This window comes from Lepidochelys kempii, chromosome 2 (assembly GCF_965140285.1).
Source record: "Lepidochelys kempii isolate rLepKem1 chromosome 2, rLepKem1.hap1, whole genome shotgun sequence".
Lineage (NCBI taxonomy): Eukaryota > Metazoa > Chordata > Testudines > Cheloniidae > Lepidochelys > Lepidochelys kempii.
In genome coordinates, this window is record NC_136381.1 from 31,673,344 (window position 1) to 31,693,775 (window position 20,432).

Genomic DNA, 20,432 nt, shown 5'->3' on the forward strand with positions numbered 1-20,432 from the left:
ACCACTGCAGTGTAAGACAAAAAGGGGGTTTAGCGGGTTACAAATTAGTAGGTGGTGGTAGTGGTTGAAGTTGTGGTGGAAATCTATGAGGAAGTTTAAGATGTCTGTCTAGGGGATGAAAATATCATTGATGTATCTCAGGTAGTAGGCATCCTTCAATCTCGAGAGACCATGGGTATCTGCCCCTGAGAGGTAAAGAATTTATTCAGTTGGTTTTATGGCAGCCATGGCTGTGGCTGAAGAGACACACTTGAGAGAGACGATGTCTGCCATATCTGTCACATTTAAAGGTGATGTTTTGACCCTTTGCACTCTGCCTTCTGAGAGCTTTTTTCTCCTCTGTGAGGCTGGACTGCTTCCTCTCATAACTCCAGAGACCTTTGTTAAGCTCTTGTTTCCAAAGGCTGCGGTCTTGAGTGTGACCTTCCCAGTTGTTCACATCCATGTGCATTTCTTTGAGGTCTTGCTTGCACACATCCTTGAAACACAATTTTGGGCATTCTTTGGATCTTTTTCCAGAGGCCAATTCGCAGTAGAGGATGTCCTTTGGGGTGTGCCCATCATTGATTCAGCACACATGCCAAGCCAGCAGAGGCATCTCTGTTTGAGGAGTGCTTGCATGCTGGGTATGCTGGCCCACTTGAGCATCTCAGTATTGGTGACTCTGTCCCTCCATGAGATGCCAAAGATTCGATGAAGGTAACACATATGAAAGCTGTTGAGCCTCTTTTCCTGATGAGTATAAGGTCCATGTCTTGCTCCCATACAAAAGTGTGATAGTAACACATGCACGATACACACAGATCTTTGTGTGTTCTGTCACTTTGTTGCTTTGCCAGACCCTCTTGCTCAGTCTAGATATTGTTATGGTGGCTTTTCCAATGCGGATGTTGAGTTCTGTTTCAAGATTGACTGTGATAGTTGACCCCAGGTATGTGAACTCGTTCACCACTTCAAGTTCCTCAACTCCTTGGCACACTGTTAGACTTATTTAGGTTTATCATAAGCCCGAAGTCTTGGCAGGCTTTGGGAAAACTGTGCATGAGGTTTTGGAGATGAGCTTCTGTGTGTGTTGTCACTGCTGCATCATCAGCAAAGAGGAGGTGTTGCATAAGGGCCTCCTGAGTCTTGGTTTTATATCTGAGTCTTGCAAGATTGAACAGTTTTCTATCAGACCTTGTGTACAAGTAGATTCCCTCAGCTGAGGAACCAAAAGCTTGTTTCAGTAGCAAGGGGAAGAAGATCTCAAACAGAATTAGGGCAAATACACGGCCTTGTTTAACACCTCTATGAATCCGGAAAACCTCGAGACTGAGTTGTTGTATTGAACTGTCCCATATATGTTTTCATAGAAGGATCAAATCATGCTGAAGAGCTTGGGGGGAAGTCCAATCTTTTCTAGACACAAATAGTCCACTTCTACTGATGAGGTCAAAAGCCTTTGTGAGATCGATGAAGGCTATGTAAAGGGGCTTTTTGGTTCTCTTCATTTCTCTTTTAGTTGTCTCAGTGAAATCATGTCAATGATAGACCTTTTTTTTTTGTTGCCTCCATTTTTTTTGTAGTTGTTTGCTAAAAAATTCCAAACATTTTTTGAACCAAACTGAATATTTTCCCTAATTTTTGTTTGCTGGCCAAACCAGAAAACCAGTTATTCACTGAGCTATACTAGTGAGTTTTTCTGGGATCTCTGTAGAATTTTTACTAGTCCCAGGCATATGAATACAACACTCAGATGTCCCTAAAAATACCATTGCTTATTATATTTAACTAAGGGCTTTAGAAGTTGATATACCCCAAAATATTGCTTGGTGCTGAAGTGTGGTGAAGCAGTCTACAGTCCTGAGGTCCTCTAACTACCTTTTAAAAGGTAGGTGAAAAGTCCTTCAGAGTAGCAGCTGCTTTTTAATAATAAGTTACCTGTTTTTATCAATGGCTCAGCTACTTCACTGTTTAGTTCCTTCTGAAGCCTCAGGTGAATATCTCCTGTTACTGATGATTTTTTTGTAATTTAGTTTCTTGAGCTGTTCCATCAGTGGAATTTGTGATACCGCTAACTCTGACAGTAGCTCATCTTCATTGCCTGAACAGTGTAACCCCCAGGTAGATATTTCCTCGTCATTGTCTGTGGAGACAAATGATGTAAACTAAAAATCATAAAGCTCCTCTGCAGTTTCTTTAAACTCTGATTGCTCCCTGTGTTCCACAGTGGTCTAATGAAGATTGATCTATGAGAGGAAAACCACTCCCAGTAGGCTATCAGCATTGTTTTGTGAGGTCATTATGGGATTCTTCCCATTCCTTACAAGCACACTTAGTGCTCAGAGAATTTGCCACTCAACTTACTGTTAATCTGAAGTGGACTGAAAGAAAAACTGATCACAGGAGCACTCTGCCTCTGACACCGAGTAACATGGACTGAAAAATGAAACTTCTTGTTTAAAGGACAAGAGAAAAAAGTACATGATTCTTCACTTCCTGATTCTCCACTCAGCCTCATGCAGGCCTGTCCAGATGACACCAGAGTGGCAATAGTGATCACAATGGAGCTCTCAGACACCAAAACTCTATTTACTGGAGCGTATGTCCAACTGGCATGAGAGACTGGTCAAACAGGAGCAGAATTGGCATGCAGACAGTATATTTAGACCTAACCTCTCTTTCTTTTTAATATGTATTCACACACTTATTCTGTTTCCACTCTGTTGCTGGCTTCACACTTCCTTTGTTCCCTTTTACACTTTTTCTACCTAAATCACTTCCCTCATCCCTCACCAGTAACCTTATCACACCAGTAGAATTACTCTAGAATTCACAACTTTCCATGTCCCAAGATAAAAGCTTGTTTCATTGGTAGGATAATAGGGGAAGAGGAGACATGGGTTGCATTCCTGGTTTGGCTACTGATCCCATGTGTGACCTTGAGCAAAGCAATTCGCTTTATGTACTTCAGTTTCCCCTCCCATTCTTTGCATCACCTATTTAAACCTCTTTGACCGGAGGGAGTGTCTCTTACTATGTGTTTGTACAGGGCCCAGCACAATGACACCCTGATCTTGGTTGCAAGCTCTAGGTAACACTGCATTATAAATAGTAAATAACAACAATAAAGTAAATCCTCGAATAGCAAAAAATAGCAATTCTGAAAAAAAAAAGAAGCTACAAAACACAAACACAGCATTGTTTTTACTTCCCAAATGGAATTCTTTTCAAACCAAACTATTTTAATATGGACTCACTCTGTCACACAGTCTTAGAGCCTTAGATAATAAAATGCATTAAAGAAATTTTAAAAAATTCAGCAGCTGGGATCAATTTTAGAAATATTTTGTGAGGCAGGTTCCCATCCCCAAATCAGCTATTCCTGTTTTCTGCAAGAAATTTAATATGCTTCTCTAAGCTTCAACTATTTTACTCAGAATCATTTTTATCACATGAATTAAAGCTACACTTTGCATAGATATGAATTGTCATTCCACAAGAAATTATTCTGGACAAAATGCTTTGCATTTTCCAAATGCGGAGATTGAGAAGCTTTTAAGTGTAAGCTGCAAGGCAGAAAATGACCTTATGAATCTCTCTATTCAGAACTCCATAACATCCTGAATGAGTTCAACAGCATGCAGATGAGAGCTGTAAAAAAGAGACAGTTGATTACAAAGCTTTTAAAGGTTACCATGAAAAACAAATATATAGTCCATTTATTTTTAAAAGTACATGGGCACTTTCAATGCTGCAGAATGCCTTTCTCTTGTTGTGCTTCATATAGCACTGCTATTCTAGGCAAAACATGTCAGGCTATAGAGTAAAATGCTGAATAAATAAGTTTTGACACTCACTTCAAAATGTGTGGGGAAAATTTATGAAAATCATAGTTGTAGTTATTATTTCACAGTTCAAACCATTTTATTGCCATAATGTAAGTAATTTCTGTCTTTTCCAGAAAAAGATTATGCTTTATTGCAGTTCCACTGTATGTGTGATTATAAGTATGTGATTTGTCTTACAGAACACATTCCAAGGCCAAAAGGGACCACTGTGATCATCTAGTCTGACCTCATATGTAACAGAAGCCATAGGACTTCCCCAGAATAATTCCTACAGCATATATTTTAGAAAAAAAATCCAATCTTGATTTAAAAATTGTCATTGATGGAGAATCCACCATGACCTTTGGTAAGTTGTCCCAATGTTAATTGTCCTCTCAGTTAAAAATGTACACCTTATTTCCATTCTGAATTTATCTAGTTTCAACTTCCAGCCATTGGATCATTTTATACCTTTCTCTGCTACACTAAAGGGCCCATTATTAAATATGTGTTCCTAATATAGGTACTTATAGACTGTAATCAAGTCATCCTTAACCTCTTTGTCAAGTTAAATAGATTGAGCTCTTTGAGTCCATCACAATAAGGCATGTTCTAATGCTTTAATCACTCTCGTGGCTCTTCTCTAAATCTTCTCCAGTTTATCAACATTCTTCTTGAATTGTTGACACCAGAGCTGGACATACTCTTCCAGCAGCAGTTGCACAAGAACCAAAGACAAAAGCAAAATAACCTCTCTTCTCCTACTCAAAATTTACCTGTTTATTCATACAAGGATTGCATTATCCATTTTGGCCACAATATCACACTGAGAGTTCATGTCCACCTGATTCTGACACATACACCCCAATCTTTTACAAAGTTATTACTTCCATGGATTGTGTCCCCCATCCTGTGAGTATGGCCTACATTCTTTGTTCCTAGATGTATTTATTTTCAATATGGCTAAATGTAATGTATTGTTTGCTTGCATTCAACTTGCCAAGTGATACAGATCACTCTATCAGTGGGCTGTTCTCTTCATTATTAACTGCTCCCCCATTTTTTGGATCTTCTTGTACCCAATAGAGATAACTTTTGCATTTATTTTATTTAGCAGCAACAGAAGGAAACTACAGTTCTGTATCCCTCTGAGACATTGTCTTCAGCAGTCACCATAAGGCTTGAGACCTATGAACTTTGGCACAGATAAAAGACACAATGCTCCTAAGTTTTGGGGAACTGGGAATAGAGTTTAAGAGAAGTTTGTACATAATGACAGCAGGCAACCACAGAAATATTAACTACCACCAGCTTTTGGATATTTTAGTATAGAAACATCTGCAGATGTCAGAACACAAGAGTAAGATGGTAACTAATTGATGTATATGATAATAAATTGTGTTCATTAAAATACTAATCTACAGGAGAAGAGCACCCCTACATTAGTAGGGTGAGGAAATACAAATAAGGAAGAGGGGAGAAACTCCTACTTAATAGGCATTAGGCATAATGGTGTCGGTGTAACCTATTATAAAAGTTGTATCCCAGCCTCTGGACTTGAGGAGGGAAAAATATAGCTCAGGGGTGCGGGGCAGGGTGCGTGTGTATGCCAGAATGATGGCTACTGGCATAGGTGATGAGGAAGATAATGGCTAACATTTCAGGCTGTTTTTCAAGGATAGTGTGAGTAATTGGATGTTCAGATGAACATTCTCTACTATCTCTATCTACTTTGCTGGGTTGCAATGTTTGTGACTTTGCTAAACCTATTAATAACACTATTGCAAATACAGAAGGGTTCGCAAAGTGTGAGTGTGGTAACTGTGCACATTGGGTTCCCAACTGAAGAGTAATTTTAATAATACTGGGCCTGCTCTTGGAACAAGAACTTGTCAGACCTCAGAGTAATAACTGGGAATTCTTCCGTGAACAATATAATTGATACACAATCCATAGATCAGGTAACATTCTGACAACTTTACCAGTGATGGTTTTATGTTTTTTTCCAAGTCATTGATAAAAATGTCAAATAGCACAGGTCCAAGCAAACCAATTCCTGTATGAACCCGCTAGAAACATACTCACTCACTGAGTATGCATCCAATTAAGTGAGCTGTAGCTTATGAAAGCTTATGCTCAGATAAATTTGTTAGTCTCTAAGGTGCCACAAGTACTCCTTTTCGTTTCACTCAATGACGATTCCCCATATACAATTATATTGAGACCCATAAATTAGCTAGCTTTTAATCCATTCAGTGTGTTCCATGTTGATTATACACTATTCTAGTTTATCAAAATGTTGTGCTGTACCAAGACAAATGCCTCATAAAAGAAGTCTAAATATGTTATATCAGCACTATTACCTTCATCAGCCAAACTAATCATCTCATAAAAAATATATTAGGTTAGTCTGACATGATCTATTTTCCCTTTTCCCCTCTAACCCAGATAATTTTTTAAACCAATATTGTCATCTTCCTCATTTGTAGGATTGTAACTTTGGAGGCATGTAGTAAAGTGTTGTGAGCTCAGAGCTCACAAAAACTACACCGGACTGTGGCTGGGCTGCTCATGAAAATATTTCCTATGAGTTTTTGTTCTCATTAAAACCAGTTGCCTCACTTCTGTTCATGGTCCTTGTGTTCACTTTTCAGAAATTTCATTCAAGCAATTATCAAACTGGCAGGAATGTTCCGCAACACAGCTAATTGTAAGTGATTAGTACAATATATTCATAGAACGTGAATTTTCAGTATGTAATCATGACTATTTACAGAAATTCTGGTTTTAAATTGACAACATCAACTGGAGTATCAGCTTCTAATCAAAAAATTTTATAGCTGCTTTTGTTAGTAACTCCTAAAATCACCAGAGCAGAAAGACTGTAAATAGTAAATAGTAGATCAGTAAATATATTTTTCTCCATTTTTCCTGTGTAGTTGCATATTTGAAGTCACCTTTTTTCCTGTAGTCAGTTTCACTTTTTTGTTGATGATGAACTACATCCATCTCATGCATTGCTCTAGCAAAACCATCCACATAGACTTCCCTAGGTTCTGACAACTGAAATAAGGTGAAATTTCCTTTTAAAATTTCACAATGTATTGTCGTGTGTTTTTCATATCACCACAAGAGGCACAGATACTAACTTTGATTTGTGATGATGTTTCCTATGTAAGGAATTTTGGTCCGAAGAAAAATTTACTCTCCCCCGCCCACCCAAAAAAAAAAAAAAAATTCTATGTTTACCTCATCTCCTGAGTTAGTTTGTCCATAGTTCAGGAAAGCACTTGCACATGTGTTTAAGATTAATCATGAATTAGGATGATTTCTTGCATCAGGGCACCACTAAGTGAAATAGTCAGCATATATTAAGTTACTCTCTTCTTGCTCACCTCATCATCAAAGAATGATGCTTTCAGATCCACAGTTGTAATTAGTTGTATTTGTGGTTACAAGTAGCCTAACTTGCAGTCAAAGAAATGAAAAATCATTAGAAACAGAGAAGTATATTTTCACAATGTTGCAGATGTGCTATTCCCATTTTAAGAGTATCAGTATTATTTATGAATAATGTTGGTTAATGATTTTATATTTTCCAGTGAGAGAAAAAAGGATTATAGTGACATGAATTGGTCAGTGCTTTTGTGTACTATTGTCCTCAGTTGTTTGTCATATATCCTATATTACTAACATCTGACTTTATTTTTATTTTGTAGCACACTATGCTTTCGTAGCAGCAGAATCAGTTACAACTCACCTGTCACGGTGTAGTTCAGAGCCATGATATGTAGCAGAAAGACAACTGTCAGTTTCCTAAGAGATAAGGATCTGTTTGTTACCAAACATTTAATTTGTAAAATCATGAAGAGAAACTGCATCATTTCAAATACATTCTACATTTTAAAAACTAACCAGATACAAATTTACACTAGCAGCGGTGTTAGTCTGTATTCGCAAAAAGAAAAGGAGTACTAGTGGCACCTTAGACACTAACCAATTTATTTGAGCATAAGCTTTCATGAGCTACAGCTCACTTCATCGGATGCATTCAGTGGAAAATACAGTGAGGAGATTTATATACACATAGAACATGAAAAAATGGGTGTTATCATACACATTGTAAGGAGAGTGATCACTTAAGACTGGGAGTGGATGTGTCATTACACAAAGTATAACTATTTCCCCACGTTTATTCCCCCCCCCCCCCGCCACACTGCTCCTCAGACGTTCCTGTTAACTGCTGGCAATGGCCCACTTTGATTATCACTACAAAAGGTTTTCTACCCCCCACCCCCCTGCTGGTAATAGCTCATCTTAAGTGATCACTCTCCTTACAATGTGTATGGTAACACCCATTTTTTCATGTTCTGTGTGTATATAAATCTCCTCACTGTATTTTCCACTGAATGCATCCGATGAAGTGAGCTGTAGCTCACGAAAGCTTATGCTCAAATAAATTGGTTAGTCTCTAAGGTGCCACTAGTACTCCTTTTCTTTTTAAGTTTACTCTCCCTCTCTCATGCATCTCTATTGAGGAGATCTGGAAGATCTGAAGCTTGTCAGAGAGAACAATGAGTTATACCGTCTAATCAGGCACAGGATTAGCAGGGCTCTATGGGAACCCAGTCCAACTGCTAAATGGAGAATAATTACAATAACAGTATACACTTTTCTAGTGCCTTTTCTCCAGGGACCTCAAGGTCCTTTACAACCATTAGTTAAACATCACAATATGAGTTTGAGGTAAAGTAGATAAGTCCTACCGTACACCTTTTACAGATGGATATACACTAATTGTATGGGCCCCATTACTGTAATATTTGAGCCCATCACAATCTTATTTGATTTAGCCTCACAATACTCTGTGAGGTAGGAGAGTGCTATTATCCACATGGCGATGTGAGTCAGAGAGAGATAAAGAGCTAGATTCACAAAGAAACCTGGGCATGGTGACCCTGTATGTTTCCACATCTAACTTCTAAGTGACTAGAAAATCACTGGGATTCACAAAGTCTGAATTTGGCACTTTGGGTCCAATACAACGTATGGAGAGAGATAGGAACTTCAGAATAGGATTCACAAAAGCCAGCATGCTAAGCAGCTCCTCACTTTAGCTACCCAGTGGGGAGATGCTAAACCAAGGGATGTGCACTCAGCCCCACCCTCTCACAGAAACAGGCAACAAAGACCATTCCACAGGGCAGGTCTGTCCTAAGGATTAATGGGGCCCTATGCAGTATTATTAAACTGGTGCCCCTATGCCTGATGGCAGCCTGGGCTCACGTGTGTATTTTAGATTAGGGTGGTCTTTTGAAAGATTTATTTTAAAAGTATGTCTGAAGATCCAAGCATTTAAGGCTAAAGATGAATACTCAGTTTGTGCATCTAAAAATGTATGCAAGGATTTTTTAGAGATGTGATTTTATAATCTTCAGCAACACACTAATGAAATATTTTTAAAGCAAATTTTAAACTAAGGTTCTGTAGACTAACATGTTCTGAGTAAATATGATAGTAATGCACTGCTGTTTTTGTCAGTAAATTCAGAAACTGACAGTATATACCTGGGGATTGGCAAATGCCTGTTAAATGGCTTCATTGGCTCTTTAACAGTTTCAGTGTTGTTCTAATAGGTCTGGCAGGCTGGAAGCCTTTTTCACTTTTAAGTACTAGATCCCCTCTGGAGGAAGACTTGCCAGGCTGCAGTAGCTAGCTGTGGTGGGAGCCTGCAGGAAGGGTCAGAACAGGGATAGGAAGAGGCGGAAGGGTGGACACTAAGACCCAGGGTTGCCTCAAATTTTCAGGTGCCCGATGCAGCCACATACCTTGTGTATGTCTAAGGAGGGGCCTGCCACAGAGAGGCACCTCCCTCTGTTTGGGATTCTCAGTATCAAACCCTTTCTTGGCATTAGGTGCCTACATCATTCTGGCAAGAAGCTAGGTGCGAGTAGAAGGAAGAGCACCTCCCATATATCTTTTATCCCAATAGTTAGGGTGCTTACCTGGAATATGGGAGACCTGCCCCCCCCCAATTCAATTCCCTCCTCCCACATGAGGGGGAGACAAGATGTGAACGTAGACCTGCCACCTCTCAAGTGAGTGCTCTACCCACAGGGATATGAGATATTCCAATGGCGAATTTAAACAGTTCAAGAATTCAGTCTTCCTGCCCCAGTGGTCTCCACCACCTATGGAAGTGCTCTAACCATCAGGCTACAGAGTCTCATGCTTGCATTATCTCTCTCTCTGATCTAAAGTTTTGTGCATTATTTATCCACTGTGAAACAGCTTCAACAGGAGAAGGGGCTGCAGTGTGCATGCTGAGAGGCAGAAACATAGGTGCCTAGGGAAGTGTTGCTGCAAAAATGTAGGCACCAAGCATCTTTAGGCACCTACAGAATGTGGGAGCAGCTTACTGGGGGCTTTGGGAATCCCATTGAGACCTGATTCTAGGAGTTAGTTGCCTAAAGTTTTTAAGTCACCAAATTAACTTACCCTAGGTTACACAGGAAGTCTGGGGTAGAACAGAGAACTGAATTCAGGTCTTTCACCATGCAGGCTACTATCATAACCACTGGACCATTCCTCCTCCCTAGGATTAAATGAATAAACAGAGATAGAGAGGTTGTACAAAGTCAATGGCAGAGCTAGATAGAAACCAGGAGTACCAGTGCCTTGGTATAAACAGTAGGCCATACTACCTCCTTGGGTAGACCTAAGGTTAGTGTACAGGGTGATGGGATAATTTTATCTATACACAGAGAAAAATAAGCCTAAAAGTCACACATCCAACCTGGAGAGCCTGATGTGCAGGCCCTAGGTTTCATAAACTGACTAGATTCCCCATCTTCCTAGCTGGAAGAGTCACAATTAATGCTTGAATGAACATGGGGAAAGCTGAAATGGAAAGCAATGGAGTGGAGAGCAAAAAAGAGAGACTTTAAATGCTTAAGATTCTATCTTTGGGGATATGATTTCCACAGAATATCAGTTCACAACAAAACCATGAAACAAATCAGAAGAGACAATTTACATTTAAACTAATGCAACCTGAATGTTAGGGATATGGAACAGGTTAATTTCCTTTTTATTTCCATCTGCCAGAATATCTGTGTAAAATTGAATAGTGCCGTCCATCACCATATTATCTGAGCATATTCCACATACAATCAACAGCAATAGTGAAGTCTCCAGTGGGCTTCAAGGAGTCTCTGTCACTTTCCCTTTTGGGGGATAAGAACTCTGCTTGGGGTAGGGATATTCTTTTTGATATTTTAGTGTTTACCTCTTTTGTTCATGATGCTTTGTCAGTGAGAGTAAGAGAACATGAGATTATATGGGTGGAAGGGAAGGAAGGAATAATAATCCCTACCTCTATCCTTCATCTAAATGAAAGTGTTGGTTTGAAGCAACAACTGCTTTCTTATTTTGAGCTAATCTCAGATCATCCTAAATTTGTATTGGAAGTAATGAGTAACAGTCCTTCTTTCTGATTGATTGAGTCATCAATACCTCTCTATTTATTTTTATCATGCTTTTCCAAACACTAACAGCAAACAGATTTTCTCAATCAGAATTTAGAGTAAGAAAAATTATCAAAGCAAGAAAGAACATAAGTAAAAACTCCATGGGGATGTTCCAAAGTGCACTGAAGCCAAGAGAAAGACTCCCATTGACTTCAGTGGGCTTTAGATCAGTAACTATAAGAACACACACTGTATGCAAGTCTCCTGTGGAACAGTAAGTAATAAATTGAACATGAAATCAATACCTGTCTCTCTGTCAAGATTAGCCTAAAGAACTTTAAAAGGTAAAGTATGCAGAAAACAAAGATATAAGAGTTGCATGGCTAAATATACCATACTTTGTGGGATAGCTTGTGTCTGCTTTTGACTTGTGTATTTGACAATCCTAATTAGTGCACTGTATGCTAGAATATTTCCCATAAACTTTTCAGAGTTCTTTATTAGGTTAACAACCTTAAAAATACATCAAAGTAGATATTACAATCCAAAATGGACACAGATGGACAAAGTTCCTATTTAAGGAAATTGTTTGGCAGGTCTTAAAACATATATACTTTAGCTTACCTGAGACGTTTTAGGAAATCAATTTCAGTTCTCTAGGTTTTACTCAAATTACTATAGAATCCTATCTGTTTTATCCCTATTACATTTGATAGAACTTTTCCATAAGTGATATGTAGGTAACATATCACTTGGTAGCTCCCAATATACATTTTAACCTTTAGTCCTCTGTGGTACATTGTTCCTGTATACTATAGACCTCTTTTTTACACTTGAAACAGGTGAACAATTCTCTGAGGTGTCTCAAAGATTGCTATGTTTAGAAATAGAGGACCTTGAAGGGCTCCTGATGTGTCTGTTGCTGAGAATATAAATTCTATATCTTCATAATTGGAATGAGGTTTCAGTACAGATATTTTTCCACACAGTTATACATTGTTTTCCCATAAGGGAGGCATAATGCCATGTGTTATTTTTATGGCTAATGCCATCACCTTCTAGGGTCAAAGGCCAGAGTGGTATATCACTTAATATACAAAAAAGTATGTGAACAAGTAATCTACATGAGTTTATGCATGATATTTTAAGTTCTAAATTATTAAATAGGATATGCTACATAGATGTGTATAAAGCAAGTCTTTAAATCTGTTTATAAAATTTAAGATAATTTATGTTTTTTACAGTTTTTCTCACTGAGAGCCAAATCATGGTACTTACTTCTTTACTACAGTAAAGGACTTCAAATAGAAAAAAAAGGTGAGGAAGACAGGAAAAACAAAAGTGGAAATTTAAAAAAGCACTAAACACAAGGCACATTTCCCAAGAATCCAAACTCAAGTGTTTTAATGACTGCTGCTGGAAAATCCTCCCTTTAAATGACAACTATGCACCCACAAAAATAAAGCAAGGAATACTTCAAGAGATGAGCTCACTTTCAAAAAATAAACTATTAAGAACGAGCTCCTGACTGCAAGTGAATAGCTGGAGATAGGCAGGGATAATGTAGGCATACCAGAAAGGAAAAAGAGAAGGAGTACTAGTGGCACCTTATAAACTAACCAATTTATTTGAGCATAAGCTTTTGTGAGCTACAGCTCATTTCATCGGAAAGTATCTGTTAGGACTGCAAGTGAAAAGAGATTAAAAAACAAATCACATAATGAGTGTTGATTGGCTACATCCCTGCACCCTTCACCATGCCCCAGACTGAGAGGTCTCACAAAGTTCAGAACATTCTCAGCACTTCCTTTTTCTTGTAAAATCCACAGGTTTATCATCTTTAACTCCTGATAGATTTTTTTGTAATAGTAATTGAAAAAGATTCTGTGTATGAGCTAGCAAAGGAAAACTGTAACCAGAAAACAAGATCACCTACTCTTGGTAAAAAGTCCCCAAGTTCAGCGTAGTTCACACTGAACATAGAGTAAAATGCCACTATCCAACCCTCTGGTGCCTTTCCTGAGATGGCAAATTACAAGGGAAGTGCTCTACTTACAGTCACAGTCGGCATCCAACATGATAGCACCCACCAACCGAAAGCAAAGCTGGATAGACAAAATACACAATAAAATATACCCAGCGCATAACCAAAAGTCTCAATAACATTCTAACAGATCTGTGCCTGATGGCATCATTGGCTATACATCTATGGCATGTGAGACCTCAGACCAAGAAGCCTGATTCTGCTCTCACCTGGGTATGAAAGAGGTTTAAGTGAAGAATCAGGCCCAATGGCTTTCAATTTAAAAAGCAAACATACAATAACCAAAAACAGCACTGAAACAGAACAGCTAAACTAAAGACCTGATCCAAAGCCCATGAAAGGCTTCCACTGACTTCAGTAGGCTTTTGACAAGGCCCTAAATCCCAGTTTACAACATGTGATTAATTATGAGTTGGTTGAGTTCAGGATCCTGACGCAGGGAAGAAAGGTAAGCAGCAGGATACAGACCCTGGACTTCAGGAAAGCAGACTTCGACTCCCTCAGGGAACGGATGGCCAGGATCCCCTGGGGGACTAAATTGAAGGGGAAAGGAGTCCAGGAGAGCTGGCTGTATTTCAAGGAATCCCTGTTGAGGTTACAGGGACAAACCATCCCAATGAGTCGAAAGAATAGTAAATATGGCAGGCGACCAGCTTGGCTTAATGGTGAAATCCTAGCGGATCTTAAACATAAAAAAGAAGTTCACAAGAAGTGGAAGGTTGGACATATGACCAGGGAAGAGTATAAAAATATTGCTCGGGCATGTAGGAATGATATCAGGAGGGCCAAATCGCACCTGGAGCTGCAGCTAGCAAGAGATGTCAAGAGTAACAAGAAGGGTTTCTTCAGGTATGTTGGCAACAAGAAGAAAGCCAAGGAAAGTGTGGGCCCCTTACTGAATGAGGGAGGCAACCTAGTGACAGAGGATGTGGAAAAAGCTAATGTACTCAATGCTTTTTTTGCCTCTGTTTTCACTAACAAGGTCAGCTCCCAGACTGCTGCGCTGGGCATCACAAAATGGGGAAGAGATGGCCAGCCCTCGGTGGAGATAGAGGTGGTTAGGGACTATTTAGAAAAGCTGGACATGCACAAGTCCATGGGGCTGGACGAGTTGCATCCGAGAGTGCTGAAGGAATTGGCGGCTGTGATTGCAGAGCCATTGGCCATTATCTTTGAAAACTCGTGGCGAACCGGGGAAGTCCCTGATGACTGGAAAAAGGCTAATGTAGTGCCAATCTTTAAAAAAGGGAAGAAGGAGGATCCTGGGACCTACAGGCCAGTCAGCCTCACCTCAGTCCCTGGAAAAATCATGGAGCAGGTCCTCAAAGAATCAATCCTGATGCACTTGCATGAGAGGAAAGTGATCAGGAAAAGCCAGCATGGATTCACCAAGGGAAGGTCATGCCTGACTAATCTAATCGCCTTTTATGATGAGATTACTGGTTCTGTGGATGAAGGGAAAGCAGTGGATGTATTGTTTCTTGACTTTAGCAAAGCTTTGACACGGTCTCCCACAGTATTCTTGTCAGCAAGTTAAGGAAGTATGGGCTGGATGAATGCACTATAAGGTGGGTAGAAAGCTGGCTAGATTGTCGGGCTCAACGGGTAGTGATCAATGGCTCCATGTCTAGTTGGCAGCCGGTATCAAGTGGAGTCCCCAAGGGTCAGTCCTGGGGCCGGTTTTGTTCAATATCTTCATAAATGATCTGGAGGATGGTGTGGATTGCATTCTCAGCAAATTTGGGGATGATACTAAACTGGGAGGAGTGGTAGATACGCTGGAGGGGAGGGATAGGATACAGAAGGACCTAGACAAATTGGAGGATTGGGCCAAAAGAAATCTGATGAGGTTCAATAAGGATAAGTGCAGGGTCCTGCACTTAGGACGAAAGAATCCAATGCACCGCTACAGACTAGGGACCGAATGGCTAGGCAGCAGTTCTGCAGAAAAGGACCTAGGGGTGACAGTGGACGAGAAGCTGGATATGAGTCAGCAGTGTGCCCTTGTTGCCAAGAAGGCCAATGGCATTTTGGGATGTATAAGTAGGGGCATAGCGAGCAAATCGAGGGACGTGATCGTTCCCCTCTATTCGACATTGGTGAGGCCTCATCTGGAGTACCGTGTCCAGTTTTGGGCCCCACACTACAAGAAGGATGTGGATAAATTGGAGACAGTCCAGCGAAGGGCAACAAAAATGATTAGGGGTCTAGAACATATGAGTTATGAGGAGAAGCTGAGGGAGCTGGGATTGTTTAGCCTGCAGAAGAGAAGAATGAGGGGGGATTTGATAGCTGCTTTCAACTACCTGAAAGGGGGTTCCAAAGAGGATGGCTCTAGACTGTTCTCAATGGTAGCAGATGACAGAACGAGGAGTAATGGTCTCAAGTTGCAGTGGGGGAGGTTTAGATTGGATATTAGGAAAAACTTTTTCACTAAGAGGGTGGTGAAACACTGGAATGCGTTACCTAGGGAGGTGGTAGAATCTCCTTCCTTAGAGGTTTTTAAGGTCAGGCTTGACAAAGCCCTGGCTGGGATGATTTAACTGGGAATTGGTCCTGCTTCGAGCAGGGGGTTGGACTAGATGACCTTCTGGGGTCCCTTCCAACCCTGATATTCTATGATTCTATGATCACTTTGGAGCTAAAAGAGATACCCATATTTGAAAACTGAGGCCAGTTTTAATAATAGGAGTTTTAGCATTTAGAGAGGAATGACTAGTGTACACTGATTCATCTACTGATCTTAACACTACAACTGCTTTAAGGATAATCCTGTGAGACCTATCTCTATCTGACAATGATCAGGCAAATTACACCTGTATCACGTGGTGTAAAAAATATCTGACAACAAAGGGCAAATTGAGCCACCCAAAACCCTCAGTTTGGAAGAGAAACCCACTGGCAAATGAAACCATTGACCATTACGACCTACAGTAGAACTTCAGAGTTACTAACATCTTGGGAATGGAAGTTGTTCGTAACTCTGAACAAGATGTCATGGTTGTTCTTTCAAAAGTTTACAACTGAACATTGACTTAATACAGCTTCGAAACTTTACTATGCAGAAGAAAAATTCTACTTTTCCTTTATTTTTTAATAGTTTATGTTTAACACAGTACTCTACTCTATTTGTTTTGGTTTTTTTGTTTGTTTTTTGTCTCTGCTGCTGCCTGATTGCATACGTCTGGTTCCAAATGAGGTGTGTGATAGGCTGGTCAGTTCGTAATTCTCCTGCTTGTAACTCTGAGGTTCTACTATATGTAATAAGTAAGGCTATGAGTCAGTCATGAGTATTTTTAGTAAAAGTCATGGACAAGAAACAAAATTCATGGGCCCCTGACCTGTCTATGACTTATATTATAAATACCCCTGATTTATACCCTGGGGAGCCGCTGCTCCAGGGGGGTGGGGTCAGTGGCACCTGCTGTTGGGGGCCATCCCAGGATCACCGCCGGGGGCTGCCGAGCAGCAGCTGCTCCAGCCGCCCCCCAGGACCACTGCTGGAGGAGTGAGGGGGGCTACTGATTGGGGTGGGGGACCAGGGAACTGCTGCGGTGGGGGCAAGGCCAGCGGCACCAGATGCCCAGGGCAGCCTCAGGACCACTGCTGGGGGCCGCTGAGCAGCACCTACTCCAGCCACCACCCCCGTCCCCCAGGACCACTGCTGAAGCAGTCCCTGGGGCCAGCTGCACCAGCTGCTGCTTGTGCTGTCCCTGGGGACGTTTAGGTCTGTCACAGTTCTCCAACAAAAAACTTCAAAAACAGACTCCAATGAGAAACTGTAGATTCGGAATTAATTTGTAAACTGGACATCATTAAATTAGGCTTGAATAAAGATTGGGAGTAGATGGGTCATTACACAAAGTACAAACTATTTTCCCATGCTAATTATTTCCCCCTACTGTTACTCACACCTTCTTGTCAACTGTTTGAAATGGGCCATCCTGATTATCACTACAAAAGCTTTTTTTTCTCCCGCTCATAATAGCCCACCTTAATTGATTGGTCTCATTACAGTTGGTATGGCAACACCCATTTTTTCATGTTCTTTGTGTATATCTATCATCCTACTGTATTTTTCACTGCATGGATCTGATGAAGTGGGTTTTAGCCCACGAAAGCTTATGCCCAATTAAATTTGTTAGTCTCTAAGTTGCCACAAGTACTCCTTGGGTTTTTTTGCTGATACAGACTAACACAGCTACCACTCTGAAGTAAGTAATTAGTAAGTAGATGGCACTTCATAGAAATAATATGCCAGCATGAAGCTTTTGAATTATAGCTTTTGAAAACTCTCTTTAAGATATAAAACAAAAAAATCCCCTGAAGAAGAAAAAGTTCAAAAATAAAATATTCCTGTCATTGCATTTAGATAATGTTTTAAATACTTTTTTACTAAATTAACACATTGTAACCATAATGCTACATTTTAATATCAATAACATTCACATCAAACTCTGACAGCCAACACATGTTTTCTTCATGAGATGCTGCTCCTGTCAGAGCAGTCTTTTTTCTTTTGTGAACTACAAAGGAAATATAAATAACATGATACACTCTTGCCTAACAAAGGTGAAAATGAAAGATACTGAAAGTGTTCAAATGTTCTCGTGTGCTAATAATTTGTTTTGAGTCAAAAATAAACAAACACTTTCTATACCATTCACCTGATATATATTTATTACAAAGTTTTGCAGGAGCAATTTCCATTCTGATGTGTTCTTTCACAGATTGTGTTGTCAAAAAGTGAAGGAGAATGGAGAACTGAGGATCAAGAACAGATCATTTACAGATTGAGCAGGATAATCTATTCATAAAGTTAAAGAAACATACCATAACTTTCACAGCTATTATAAGGAGAGACGCTACACTAAGTAGTTTCCATAAGAAGATTCTATGAAATCACATCCACAAACTTTCATCCTTATAAATGCATACAGATTTAAATCAAAAGGAGACAGACAAAAGACTATTTGTATTGGCAAAAGACATGAGGTCTGAAAACACTGGTTAGTTCATACACCGGAAAAAAAAAAGAGTAGTAAATGTCTGAAAATTTATCTAGATCCACCTTAGATGGACAATAGTATACTGCAAACTTCAATCATTTAGCAATTATGCTAACTTTTACTCAAAAAAACAAAAAACAGAGACCCCTTTTCTAAGATATGTTGCTAAAAGCATGGTCAATATATACTACTGAGGATAGATGGGATGGAGAACAGCATTTTTGGAGAAACACACTCACTTTCAGATTCACACATCCATAAATCAAAATAAAGTTTAAGAAATACATTTGGCCTTAAGCATCTACTTGTGAATCATTCAAATATAAATTGTATGTAGCTGAGGCCTGACCTGGCATGACATGAGTAATTAACACATGGAGGGAGACCTCATTTCTTGAAGGATAATATTAGGAAGGTAAACAGATCATTAGTTTGAAAAAAGACAATGTCTGAGCCAGCTAAGATAAGAGGGAGAACATCCAGGTAACCATTTATTGACAAATGGACATGGTAAATTAGGAATGTAGAGATGAGGTAAAGGGTAGGTTGAGCATGGACAGTATATGGACAGAGCATATTGCACAGGGATTGGTACCTGCAAAGTAACCAAGCCAATCCAAAAATTTGTGATTTAATGCATAGTAAATGCAATGAGATGTGTAAATGTATGTAATGGGAGAGGGTTTCTGTATAATTTTGGGTCTGTGGTATGCCTGGCCCCTACACTTGAGTCTGATCAACATAGTGTGGTGTTTCTGTGTGCCAAGTAAAGGAACCCGAGTGATGAAATCTGGAGTCAAACTGAGTTTTTGGATCCCAGAGAACTAGGTGAAATTTTCTCCCAGAACTAGACAAGATGTTCTGGATAAGCCAAGTGGAAGAAGTGTTGGTGGGAACCCCAACAATGTTAACATCCCAAGCACTGGTTTTGGAATGGATGGTAAAACAGGAGTTACCATAACAGGTCCTAATACATGTCCATGCTATTATATAGCATTATTGATATAAAGGTCATTGTGACTTAATATCAGATCCTTTCAAGAAAAGTATTTTTGCACACTGTGGTTATTTAAAAAATGATACTAGGATAGAGATAATTAGGTGCTGGTGGTATTTTTTGTTGTTGTTGTTGTTTGATCATTCATAGTAACACCAAGAAAGAACAGAAATGCCATGCTCTGTAGGTGCTAGTACCAAACAAGCTATTTAAAGGCCTTTCACATGTGAAATATACAGACATAATTCTGGATTCTCCATAAAATACATGCATTAAAAGTTATTGTGCTCTCCATAAATCCCACCATCTCAGGGACATTTTTCCATCACAAGCCCTAATTTGGTATGAGGTTTTATAAGTCCAGTCTTTTAAAGTGTGTGCAGCTGATATGCTGCTTGCAAGTGATCACCCGAGATGTATTTTGTTTGTTTACATGTTACCAAAGCCAGAATGTATTATAGCACATTTATTCACTTGGACAGTATTACAATGCTATAATTCTCCAGGTTTATATTTTTGGTTCTGTGTCAAAACTGGAGGGTCAGGGTATATCTACACTGCAATTAAAAACTCATGGCTGGCCCATGCCAGCTAACACAGGCTAGAGATACGGGACTGTTTACTTGTACTATAGACATTTGGGCTTGGGCTGCAGCCTATGCTCTGGGACCATCCCACCTCACAGAGTCCTAGAGCCCATATTCCAGCCTGATCCTCTACACTGCAATTAAACAGCCCCTCAGCCCTAGGCAGAGTCAGCTGGCAGAGGCCAGCCCTGAGTTTTAACTGCAGTGTGGACATACCCATAAAGCCTGATTTTTTCTCACATCACTTTTACAGTGCTGTAATTCTACTAGTTTCAGTGGAGTTACTCCTGATTAATACTGATATAAATGAGAGGAGAGACACTTCTTTAGAATTTAAGGTGAATTGAGCTCTCTGTATGGGGAGCGGAAGAAGCAATGGAAACTGCCGGCTGCTTGGTAGCGCCAAGCTACCTTTTCTTTCTCAGAGAGGGAGTCAGTTATGCTGCACCTCTTGTAGGAATTCAAAGTTCTGCTCCCCCATTCTGGTATCAAGAGACATAGCGGCGTGCCCTCTTCT

The 20,432-nt window shown here is 39.8% G+C and overlaps 1 long non-coding RNA gene across 1 annotated transcript in view; it reads right to left on the reverse strand.

Moving 5' to 3' along the window:
• Window positions 1–3,264: 3,264 nt before the first annotated feature.
• LOC140905855 (uncharacterized) overlaps window positions 3,265–20,432 on the reverse strand; it is a 61,655-nt gene continuing 44,487 nt past the window's right edge. Inside the window, exons 2-4 of the long non-coding RNA XR_012156965.2 lie at window positions 7,570–7,625; window positions 7,205–7,276; window positions 3,265–3,633 (exon numbers count right to left, since the gene is read on the reverse strand). This is a non-coding gene — a long non-coding RNA (uncharacterized LOC140905855). The remainder of the gene's footprint in view (window positions 3,634–7,204; window positions 7,277–7,569; window positions 7,626–20,432) is intronic.